Source organism: Neopsephotus bourkii, unplaced genomic scaffold (assembly GCF_033783945.1).
Source record: "Neopsephotus bourkii isolate Nb327-2 ecotype Australia unplaced genomic scaffold, CSIRO-AGI_Nbou_v1 NB_1057, whole genome shotgun sequence".
NCBI lineage: Eukaryota > Metazoa > Chordata > Aves > Psittaciformes > Psittacidae > Neopsephotus > Neopsephotus bourkii.
Genome location: NW_026901546.1, coordinates 269,052 through 281,872, shown reverse-complemented (window position 1 = coordinate 281,872; position 12,821 = coordinate 269,052). Strand labels below are relative to the sequence as shown.

Genomic DNA, 12,821 nt, shown 5'->3' with positions numbered 1-12,821 from the left:
AATGAGGAAAAAACCCCCACCCCACACAATGAAACAAGACATTGTTCCTTAAATAGCATGTCACATCAGCAGAAATTTTACTTTGACATCCTTCTGAATTCCTTATAGTATAATTATAAATACAGAAAAAGTGATACACTTCTATTGCTTTTGAGAAGGTATCCTGCTTACAGCATAATTAAAAGTGGTACAGCATTCAAAACAAATGCAGCCAGATAGCACACTTGCACAACAGTCATGAGGGAAAACTGCTAGACCCTTGATGGCTGTGAGTCTTTCAATGTAGTAATTAAATAGAGAGGAAAGGTGAATCAAGGAGATGAGAATGACCTACACCACTTAATTTACTTGACCTTCAATAAAGCTTCAACAAGACACCTCATGCCTTAGAGAGCACGTATTAATTCTCATAAAAGCGGTATGCAATAGGAACAGTGGACTCTCCAGCCGTGTGAGAAGGGCCTTGCTTATGGAGAGCTCTGGCACTCATCACGGAGGCCTGGGTACTGCATATAACCCTCTCAGTTGCAGGTTGGCTCACAGAGAAGGTTTTCCCATGAGAAAGTGCTGCAGACTTCTGCTTAACCTGGTCCCAGAAGCACATTTCCTGGGACATCAGCTCTGCACAAAGAGACCATGCAAGACTGCAGGAAACTTACTGCACCTCAAAACTGCATACTGTACAAGACAGACAACCCACGCAAACCCCAGAAGAACGGTAGGTTCATTCACACAAAAGCACTGGTCCCTCTGCACAGCCAGGATATCCCCACTTATTGCTCCCCCCAAGGTTACCAAAGGCTGCCTTAATTTTACAGGAAGCTTTGTTCAGTACCATCAAGGGAACCAGGTGTGTCCTTCAAGCCTTCCTATTGACTTGCCAGCCCAGTTTTGAAACCCTGACAAGGACATCAATGGGGGCCCCATCTCCTCACCGAGAGACATAATGATGAATGACCTGAGTAGGAAAAAGACTATGCACTGCTCATCCCAATCACTTCTGAAGCGCTACAGTCTGCCAAAAAAAAACCCAACAAACAACAAAATCCAAGAGAGGAAAACAAAACCCCGACTGGCAACTCCCTTGAAACAGGTCAATGAAGATCACTGTCCAGTGGCCATTAGTAGTGGGAAAAAGGGAATTTGATGAACATGTTAAGAAAAGGATATTCCTTGTGCCCAATGTGAATCTCACAGCCATGGACAGGGCACCAATATCAGGGTACGGCCACAAGGGGAAGTGCTGCAAGGAGGGAAATCACTGCCTTCCACCCCAGGAGCAAGAGCAACTTCTCCTCCAGAAGAAAAATTAATGATTGAGCCCAGAGGGCAAATCCTGAGATTTTAAAATCCACACTCATTCTGGAATCATACCTCTTTGTTTTATAAAGCCTGCTGAAGTGGTTCCAGGTCTGAAGTTTCCCCACCTTAATCTTCACAGTATTATCCCATGTAAATACTTATGCACCAGTTAAATGGTCTGTAAACTAAGCTAATCAAACACAGCCACACAGTTTAATCAGTATCTAGGAGGTGAATAGAGGTGAAGACAGTTTTAGAGATGCCTAACTGGAAAAAGGTCACTTAGCTTTACAGTTAACTATCCAACAGGAAAGTATTGAATATTAACATATACACACAAAAAATAAATTGCAATGGTTAATAGTGCATATCTTTGCTTTATGGCTCTGAGCTGCTATTTCTCCTTGACTCCTGGCTAGACCAAAACAAATTCTGACCATTTTTACGAGACAGTTCAAATGCACACAGCAAACACACTGCAAGCACATGCAGCATACTGAAGAGAGCTCAATTAAAGTGTGGAATGTTTCCTGCAAATAAAGGGCCGGGTGAGTAACCACCTTCCATATAAATTGCCTGATGCTGTATTCCAGTAATGCTCCACTATCTTGTGGAGCTGTTCCAAAACATGATTTATTTGCGATGTTCAGTATAATGTATTCTTTCACAGTCCAAATGAAATTGTAAATCCAAATTTGCAAATTTCTATTTTTTTTTCCCTCTGCCAGACAGCCTTCCCCCCCCCCCCATGTGAATTCATTACTAAGAAGGGCTGCTGCACATTTCCATACTGAAATCAGTCTCATTATTTCGGAATAGATTATCTAACCAGACAAAAAAGCTAGCTGGAGGGGAAACGTATTCACAGTCAATTTGGGGGAAAAAAAATACAGGAAAAAAAATGCACAGAACTGAATTATCTACTAAAATTTGCAAGCATAAATGGACTAGTGCTTCTGTTTCTGGGAGGATTATTCACCTGTGTTTTGCCAGATTGCACCAGAACGTCTAGTATGTTATAGGACTGAGCCCTTAGGCTATTTATGGTAAGACAAAGGACAAAAAAATGCTACATACTGTGCATTTATTTATATAGATATATACATATATATCTATATATAATACATAATTTCCCATCTTCACTCACCCCCACAACAAGTATCTTCTCTCCCTCAAATCAAGAGAAATTTATAAAATCAAAATATCTGATGCAGCTCTCCCCAGCTAAAAATCCTCCACCAGTCACCAGTATTTCAGTCAAATCACACTTGCTGTTTGGTAGACACTCAGCTCCATGCCTGATTTTTACGCTGATGCCACACATCAGGCTAAAATCTTATCAGATCTTCTCCTGTCTGACCATCTCGTCAGGTCAGACAAAGTAGGTAGAGGCCTACACTGCTTGTTTAATTCATAATATTCAGTTCAGCAAAGATAGTTCACTTACGGGGTTCTTATTTATAACCTGCTATGAAGTGAACCTGTGTGCAACAAACATGATTTAAGTGAAAGAGGTTTTGGGCAGAAGTTATTTACATGAGAGTGTTTTGTTCGGGGTATTTTGGTTTTTTTTGTATATTTGACATGGGGGCACAAATTTTAAACTTGTGAGGAAAATCTACTTGAAAATGTGACTTGAAATCTAAAAGATTTGAAAATTATCAACATGCTGGTGGATATTTAATGTTCATTCGCCATTAAAACAACACTTCCTTCCTTTTAACTGGCCTAGTTCCACAACAGTTGTCTGTACTTTTGGAAATCAGAAATTGAGATGTTAAACCTGAGTGGTTTAAAATCATGTCATCCACACTCATCAAGCCTGCTAAAATTTCTAGGGTTCACATGTCTGGCACAGACTGTGCCGAGCACTGTACAGGACAGTTTCAGTTGTAGTTTACTGGTTACACAACAAATGTTTGCCTCTTGCGTCCAAAAGAATTGAACACTGAGTCTGTGAGTAAGAGCTCAGTTTTTAAAAAAGCACCTTTGGTTTTATATTTACAGATCAGAATGTTAAAAAAAAAAAAGGGGGGGGGGGGTGGGGGGGTGTGAAGAGGAGAAAGAAGCCAGGCATGATTTTTACCCTAACAGAGGTAAAAACAGACAGTACGAAACCTGAATTTCATTCAGACAGGAAATATTCGCTTTCCTAGTTAAACATGAGGAAAAAAGACTCTTATAAAAACCTTTTGGTTACAATAAAATCTGAGCAGATACTAACATCACAGTGTACAGTGGCATGACCTGGTATGACTGTGGACTACTGCAGGGGCACAAGAGAAAAAATGCCATTGAATGCCATCTGCATCTTCTGTGCAAAGCTGGCTCGACACCAAGGATGAAAATCTCACAGATTAGGAGAAGAAAAAAAAAAGTGTCAGCTTCCACATTTTGAGATTAGTTCGTTCATTTTTTCTCCACCCTGCAATATTTTGCAAATTCTAAGCTATGACATTTGGAGTGTTACCAGCTAAAATATGCTGGCTCCTTATGGTGTGTTGCAGCAGATTTTGCAAACTATCACGGGGCGACAAGGGTTTTCTCTACAGCTTCAGGGGAACACTTAGCAGAGAACATAAATACATCCTCTCCTCTCCCTACTTGGACTGCAGAGACACCAGAAGTATAGAAATTACAGTATGCAGCTTCAGGTTTATGAAGAGGAGACAAACAGTTCGGAAAACACTGTAGCACCAAGAACATACCAAAAGCTCATCTTTCCCTAGTTTCAGCTGTCATTCTGGAAACTCATGGTGCACAGCCACATGGAAGCACCTGACCACAGCCCAGCTGAACACCATGTAAATACCATGCTAGTGTGCTGGTTAAAAAAGGGAGGAGGCTCCTAGCTGTTCAAGCATCTTCATGCACTCGTATTACTTCTAGAGAGGTAATGGTACTGCGAGAAGAATAAAGCTGAAGATATGCCAACTGAAAAGTGTTTTCATTTCACCAGAGGATTTTCCTCTTCATGGCACTGACATCCCTCCATGCACCCGTTCACACATCACACTGGGTCACACTGCTCTGTTACAAGATGGTGCTTTGCAGTCACTTACAGCTTCAGACAGGCACCCTTCTTTTTCCACCTCCCCATTGAAAAAAATGGGTTTCTGGTTGTCTTTCTTCAGTCATATTGGGAAACGAACATCACACTCTTGCTCTAAAGAAACACTTCCTACAGACAAGGGGCTTAATTATGAAAGAAAAGAACGCTCCCTTAGGCTCCCCCTAAGCAGACTCACAGTTCCTCTCTCCCTGCTGACAGACATTCATTTCACCTCACTGTGAGGAATTCCTGTGGCAACATCTTCACAGGTTATCCCAAGGCTTTGTGAGCCTTTTTCTTACAGAGCATGTTATGATGCTGAGCCCTGACCTCCCCTCTCACTGAAAATCATTGTTTCCTGTCCCATGTACCTTGGCCATGCAGCAGTTAGTCCCCTCCCCTTTGCAGGGTATTATTTTTTTTCTTCAAAAATATTTTGGCAAAAAGAAATTGCTACCCAGCTTGTAACTTCAGCACTTCCCTAATGCTGACATGGAGCTGAAGCCTGTGTTTTACACCTCACACCCTGCCATCTCCAGCACAAGCCACCAACTTGCTGAGACAACTCTGAAACTCGGTTCAGTGCTTCCATGTCTTTAAGGCTTCTTCTGGCCTCATGCTCCATGAACGTGCAATACAGAGCAAGTGTGTTACTCCTTCCAATGTATCATTCAGAAAAACACTGGATAGGACCGGGAGCAGGACAGATCCCAGTAGAACAACAGCTCCCTCCAACCCGTAAGTCAGACGCCTTCTCTGTGAGGCCTATCTGTTCTCTCTCACCTGACTACAGAATATAATAGAATATGCATAATAATAATACTACATCATATATACCATGTTAACAGAAGATGTAATACATAAAATAATAAAGAATACATAATACAATATAAAGAATAACTTTTACATAGTACAAATATAGGTATATATCACATATATATTATAAATAAGCATAATTTAACATGTATATATTATCACCATTTTAATATGGTGCATATTTACATATTTATAGACTTAATGGCAGGTATTTTGAGTCACTACTGGGCAAACTGTTAAGTGATTTCCCGAAACGGTTTGTAAACCACAGCCCTTGACCATGTGGAACTTTAGATCGACAAAATAAATGTCTGGGTTCAGCAGAGACATATTAGAAACTCTGCTTTTTTGCTGGGACCTTGTGGGAGTCTCCAAGGGCAGGGGACAGATTTGACACTAGCAGCCAAACCAGCAGAACTCAACAACAGCTTCCAACCACCTTGCTTGCAAGCCAGCACATCTCCACACAGGGGAAAACACTGATCTAAAGTGCTGCTACCTCTAAGCCTAACGATGATGATCAGTGATCAAGAGCCTAAATCATCATAGAACCATAGAATAGTTAGGGTTGGAAAGGACCTTAAGGTCATCTAGTTCCAACCCCCCTGCCATGGGTAGAGACACGTCACACTAAACCAAGGCTCTATCCAACCTGGCCTTGAACACTGCCAGGGATGGAGCATTCACAACTTCCCTGGGCAACCCATTCCAGTGCCTCACCACCCTCACAGGAAAGAGCTTCCTCCTTATACCCAGTCTCTAAACTGCCCCTGTTTAAGGTTTAACCCATTATCCCTTGTCCTATCACTACAGTCCCTAATGAAGAGTCCCTCCCCAGCATCCTTACAGGCCCCCCTTCAAATACTGGAAGGCTGCTATGAGGTCTCCATGCAGCCTTCTCCTCTTCAGGCTGAACAGCCCCAACTTTCTCAGTCTGTCTTCATACGGGAGATGCTCCAGTCCCCTGATCATCCTCGTGGCCCTCCTCTGGACTTGTTTCAACAGATCCATGTCCTTTTTATGTTGAGGACACCAGAACTGCACACAATACTCCAAGTGAGGTCTCACGAGAGCAGAATAAAGGGGCAGGATCACCTCCTTCGACCTGCTGGTCACGCTCCTTTTGATGCAGCCCAGGATACAGTTGGCTTTCTGGGCTGCAAGCGCACACTGAAGCTGGCTCATGTTCATTTTCTCATTGACCAACACCCCCAAGTCTTTCTCCACAGGACTGCTCTGAATCTCTTCTCTGCCCAGCCTGTAGCTGTGCCTGGGATTGCCCCGACCCAGGTGCAGGACCTTGCACTTGTCACGGTTAAGCTTCATAAGGTTGGCATCAGCCCACCTCACAAGCGTGTCAAGGTCCCTCTGGATGGCATTCCTTCCCTCCAGCGTATCAACCGAACCACACAGCTTGGTGTCATCGGCAAACTTGCTGAGGGCGCACAAAATAATGATGTGTTGTCTGGCTGTTTGTCATTCCACACCCTTCCACTGCAGCTTTGCCTTTAAGACAGATCTCTAACCCACCACTTGTTCCAGTTTTATTCTGTCTGTCACACCAATTAGCAATTTTAAGGCAGGATGGGTTAATATGAAGTTAAGTATCACAGGTCATTTAGAGGCTGCTTCTGGCAGGGCAACAGAAGAATTTCAGTGTGAACTACTAGACCATCAGTGCTTCATCTTTTTTCTGTAACCCATGATGGGACAGACACTGAAATTTGAAATTACTAAATTCAGGTTCTGCCAGTTACCATTTATTTTGAATAAAATAAGAGATAATTATATCATGGATAACTATCTTGTTTATTTCTTTCATTAAGATGCAGCTGTTCAGAGGTGAAAAGGGACTAAATGATAAAGCTTTCAAACTATAGCATTGGTGATTCTAGAAAAATCTTCTTATCTATGCCAGTTGCCAAAGCTGAGCAACATATGCATTTGGATGGTTGCCTTCTGCTCTATGTTTATGTTCTTGTTTTTTAAAAATGCATTTTTGAAGGTTTTTGCCTGCTTGTCCACACTGCCCAAAGACACTCACTTTAATGAAGGAAAATAATAGCACAGACCACACAATAAAGGGTGGGAAAATGACTAAACTACAGCTGGGAAGAAAAAGGGAGAGGCGTCTCTTCCCTCCCCTCACCTCTTCCAGTTATCTTAGGTACCATTTATAAACCGCTTACGTAAAACATCTTAGGTACAGACAAGGTTTTTACAAATTAATTACTTTGAAACCTTGCAGTGAAAATACAAGGTCTCACACAGTGCTTACTCTGTGAGCACCACGAATCTGATCCCATAATACCATACTACAGGAAAACTTTTGTTACTGTAACTTTCCACAGAGTTAATCCTGAGGTGCCTGGGTCCAGCATGGCCCATGCGGTGTCTCTGAGCTGGCATCAGTCAAGGGAAGCTTGCAGATCCTGCCTGTTGCTAAAAAAATAACTAAGAAGAGGGAGTGGAGGAGTATGAAGGAACTCTCCAGCAATACAAGGACTGTAAAAAGAGAACTGTCAGGGCAGAAAATGCAGAAAACATCCGTAATTGAGAACAGTCCCCAGATGATTCAGAATAACTTACTTCTTCACACACGTCAGTCAGCCACAGGAGCTGATCATAAAGCTCAAGCTAAAACCAGGGTCTTGGTCCTTTCCACCATACCCTTCTTGGGAAGAAAACACAGTACTGAAAATTACCTGCTTCTATCCCATCCATGTATGTGTGACTGAGACTACATTACAATACATTCTCACCGTGCTAAAGGCATCTACTCTTACTTCTGTTTCCATTTTGACTGCTCGAATTCGGACAGCTGTATGAACACGACCTTTTATCTACTTCAGGGCCCAGCATTACCAAACCAGAAAAACACAATCAGTGGCCATCCAGGGGTCTCATTCAGGAATCTGTGCGGTGTACCTGTTACCATGGAAACAAGGGAGGGCTGGCACGCTGTAATTTCTGTCTTGCAAAAGAATTCACCACCCCCACCAGTAAATAAAGTTCATAAATCAACAAAACAAAATCAAGGTCAAGTAACTGAAGATGAAGCAGTCGTGCTGCATGGGTCACCTTCATTATTAGTAAGTACTAAGGTACAAGCCTTTCAAGTTCCTTTGAGCTGTTATGCAGATCCATAATGGAAACATTTGGCTCAATTTCTGGAGTATTTTTTACAGAGAAGGAACCAGAAAAGCCAATAAACCTCCTTCTCACCCTGTTCTACTTCGCAGAAAGGTGTGCAGCAATAAACTTTGAAAGCAGAGCCTTAGGTTGAGCTAGTTACACCTGAATTACCAGATGAATAACGATCCTTGAGAGGACTAATTGCCACACACATTTCTGCGAAGTGCCTTACAAACAGTAGTTAATTTTCACACCACCTCTGAGGGCTGTGCCTGGATGGGTTATCACCCCCACAGTGCAGATGTGGAAAAACAGTGGCACCAGGGAAATGAGAGCCAAGGGTGGGATTACAGCTCCGCCCACACCTAAGACCTTCAGACCTCTTTTGTCTGCATTTTGCAATGAACAGGGAAGGGAGGAAGAGAGGCATAAGGCTGGGAGACCAGAAAGACCAAAACATGCTGCAACTCTGAGAGTCTTCGTGGAGCTGGAGTGTATGGACACACAACAGCCCAGTCAAGCTGACACCCAGGTGAGGAACCGTGGCAGCTCAGCAAAGATGCAGTGGTGAGTGCCAGGTGTGAACTGGTGGTGAAGCAAACTGCCAACTTTGGGAACTCGGGGACTACGGACCCATTATCACTGAGTGAACAAAACAGAATTACACTGTGCTTTTGAAACTTCCAGTAAGTTCTGTTACAGGAAATATCCTGGTGTAGTACAGAGACTACCAGTGCATCAGTACAGGAGCAACACCAACATTGATTTGCTTGAAAACCAAAACAATCCAAAACACCAGCTTACTAACAATGGCTGGAGAAGAACCTGAGCTGTTACAATTCTTGCACAAGTTTAAGGTTACCTCCTGGAAACGTACTATGTTAGTGGCATACGAAGAACAGCTGTGTTACGCTCTTGAGATAAGTTATTGGCAACAACAGAACAAGTAACTCCATTGCATATTTCTCTCATGATAAGCTTTTCACGGAATGTAAGACCGTCTATTATCCCTTGAACAGTAGCTGTTAATACTTAGCTCACCCAGTACCTGTCAATTCTTATCTCTTTATTACTCATCTGGGAGCAAGTTTTTTAAACTATTGGGTTGCTTTGTTGGCTTACCTATAAACCAACAAATCCTATAAAGGATTTCAAAGGGCTGATAAACTTGACAACAAGGTTGAAAAACAGCTTTTTGCTGAAAGGCACTGGTGGAGGGGGAAGAGGGGCTGTATCATTTAGGCAGGTCGCGTGCGGGGCTCAGCACAGGGCAGCAGGTGAGTGCATGAACCGTGTGACTTCCGACTTTGACTCTTGTGTGGCTTTCGAAGTGGGCAAAAATAGATTTAGCCAAGCCTGAAATGACGTTTGTAAAACAACTGGCAGATCTGACCCCCAAGGTGTTTTCAGTCAGCTCCCAGGAATGCCAGTCAGACGGAAGGAGCCTGAACCTACACACATATGCTGTGGGGCAGACGTGCAGCCCCAGCGTGGTGCTGGCTCGGGTTATTAGGTTAATTGCAGTACCACATGAGTACAGCCCTGTCGGTCTGAGCTCTGAATTATACAGAGGGGAATAGAAGCAGCCGCAGGGGGAAACAGGAACTGGTCACTCCTGACCTGAACAGACCTTTGGGGGCTACTCTGCTTAAAGAAGAAAAATCTAACAAAACCAAGCCTAGTCCCTGGCCTAAAGCGTTGACATCCAGAATGTAGTGAAGGGATGTAATAATTTCGTTTATGCAAATCCTCACCACTGCTAACAAGCACACTAAGAGCTTGGTGCCACTTCTTTTCAAATCAACAGAAGAAAGGAAAACCATTACTGTCCCCAGCAGCTCACAGTCAAGCTTTCAGCATCCATCACAGTTTTAGCTTTGCAGCACTGCTTGTAGAGGTTGTATTTCTGAGAAGGATGGGGAAATGGTAAAGAAGGCAGACAAAAGCAAACTTCACAGATTAACAACTGAAGTGTTGAAAGCCAGGCATGTATGAGGACGTCATTTTTACCCGGTGTATTGTTTTGTTTCTATGACAGATCTTCATTCATTCGAGTGGAAACAGCCTTACTCTTCATCTAGTACTACCGAGTAACCAGCTGTGTTCATGGGATATTTATAACTATTAACACTGTAGATGGAAGGTGAGTTTTAAAACATGTGTAACAGTTACTTCTTTGGCTGGAGAGTGGCTCTGTTTCTGACAGCCGGGATTAAATCACAGAAGGCTCGATAGATCTCCACCGTTTTCACTCTTTGCCTTTGCACTTAACCGTCTTTTCCAAGCTTGTCTCACAGTTTTCTGGCTCCCTTTATCGCTCTGCCTCGTCTCAGTGACAAGCCAAGTTTGCGAGGGGCTGCCTACCCCAGTGCGCACCCTGCTGCCTGCTCGGGCTGGGGCCCAGGGCTCCCCCGGCGCTCCGACATCCCCCGGGGGGGGGTACAAACCACAGCGCCAGGCGCTGCCCTTCTGTCCCCCGCCAGACCCCACACCGCCGCCCCCAGGCTGCCCCCTCCCACCTCTATTTCAGCCGTGGGAAGTAGGGCAGGAAGGGTCGCTTTTCTTACTACAACAGGATGCAACGCGGGGCGGGGGGGGGTCACCCTGCTCCCAACGTTGTGCCAAACGCCTACCCCACTCCCACCCCACCTCCCCCTGCAACGGCAGCTCCCGTGCAGCACGGCGGGGCACAGCTAGCCCGCGGAAGGACCGGGGGGCTATGTGTCTGCCCGGGGACGCTTTCCGGAGAGCCCTCCGCCGCTCACAAAGAGAGAAATACCAGGAATACGGGAATATCGCCCGCCCCCCCCCGGCGGCCAGCGCTGGATGCGCACACACACACACGCACACACACACACTCACGGTGCAGCCGGGCGGGTCACGTACCTGCAGGTGCCTGTCGGTGACTGTGCGATATTGCCTGTATCGCATGGGGGGATTACTGTGATATTACAGCTTGGGGGACTTGGGGGGGGGGGCTGCTCATGTCCCCCCGCCCTCTCCTTCCTCCTCCTCCTCCTCCTCCCCCCGTGCGTGTGTGCCCTGCGCTGCGCTGCGCTGCGCTGCACGGTGGTACTCCGCGCCGGAGGAGGCAGCGGCGGGCCCCGGCTCCTGTCAGCTGCCGGAAACCGGCGCCCGGTCACACACACCGCAGGAAGTGTGCAGCGGCAGCACCGAGCACCGGGCCCGCACCGGCCCCGCTCGCCTGGGGCGTGCACAGCGGGGCACCGAGCACGGCGAGCCTGGTGCGGCCCGCAAGGGGGGGGTATGCGGTCGCCGCGCACCCCTGCGGGCATCCGCGTTGCCGTGTGTGGGAGCCTTTGCCCGAAAACCGGGCTCACTAGCGCTAAGGAGCACGCTTTCAGCTGGCACAGAATGATGCCTTTCTGGTTATCCCGACGGAGTTCTGTTGGCTTATACCAGCTGAGTTGTTCGAAGTATGTGTGTCTGAACGACTGCTACTCAGCAGCATTGCTCAGGCATACAGAAATCACTGTTACTTCACATTTCTGCATAAGATCAGAAGTGCAGCATCACGATTTTATCATTTTTGTGTGTAGTATTTACTCCACATGCATATATGTGTGCCCCTCCTAGCCCAGCCTGCAGAGCAATGAACATTGCAATTTATCTGCTGTGAAAACTGTGCATATCTGGATGTGTCTGCAACCACAGCTCTCAACAGCAACATGACTCACGTGAGGATTTTTTGTGTGATTAATCATGGGAGGGCTCACCATGAGCTTGCAGCATTTTCTCTGAGTGCTGGTTCTCCCTCTTTTGGCAAGGCACGTGCCAAAGCAAACTCCACTCATCTCCTCTGTTGGGCTTTTTGCCCCCTGCTTTGTTGCATCACTCCAGGAGGCAGGCCTGGTTGTTGCTGCGAGAGTATCGGGCTTCCAACCCACCTGCTTGATGCCCCAGAGGTTTCCTTTCCACATCTTCCTTATGCCAACATCTGCAAAACTTGAATGGGCTAACACATGCTGCCAGCTACGGTGGCAACAATACTTGCACAAGAGTATAATGGAAACAAGCTGGAAATGTATTAATGCCAAAGTAATGCTCTTTCTGGGTTCGCCTGTGGTGCAGCAGGGGAATTTGGTAGCAGTGTGGACCTTGCCTGAAAAGATCATCCCTGCTGCTCCTGTTATTTTCTGTAAGATGTCATTGCCATGTCACTGCAACTCAGTGGAGGTCTAACACTTGAAGGGTTCACTGGTAGACTTCTAAAGATGCAGAACCCTTAATGGAAGCAGTAATTATACCAGGGAGTAAGGGGAGAGTCTGCCTCCATCCGTAATGATCAAACACATGACACCTTGCTCCCACATCTCACTTGCAGTGCAGGGACTTGGAATCAGAGTACTGGACACTGAGGACAGGACCACTACCTTCCTGTGAGACAAGGGGCACCTGGATTCTGCTGCATTCACAAGCTCCTGCCAGGGCTGGGATGGGCTGTCTTTTGGGGAGCAGCACCCCTTAGGCCACCAAACACACCTCCCGGGCAGAG

At 45.6% G+C, this 12,821-nt stretch overlaps 1 protein-coding gene across 2 annotated transcripts in view; it reads right to left on the bottom strand.

Moving 5' to 3' along the window:
• The window catches only part of KIAA1958 (KIAA1958 ortholog), a 76,448-nt gene extending 65,110 nt beyond the window's left edge, over positions 1–11,338 (bottom strand). For both annotated transcript variants that reach the window (XR_009726657.1, XM_061361247.1), the window contains exon 1: positions 11,192–11,338. The gene's annotated coding sequence lies outside the window, so the exon portion shown is untranslated. The remainder of the gene's footprint in view (positions 1–11,191) is intronic.
• Positions 11,339–12,821: the final 1,483 nt, after the last annotated feature.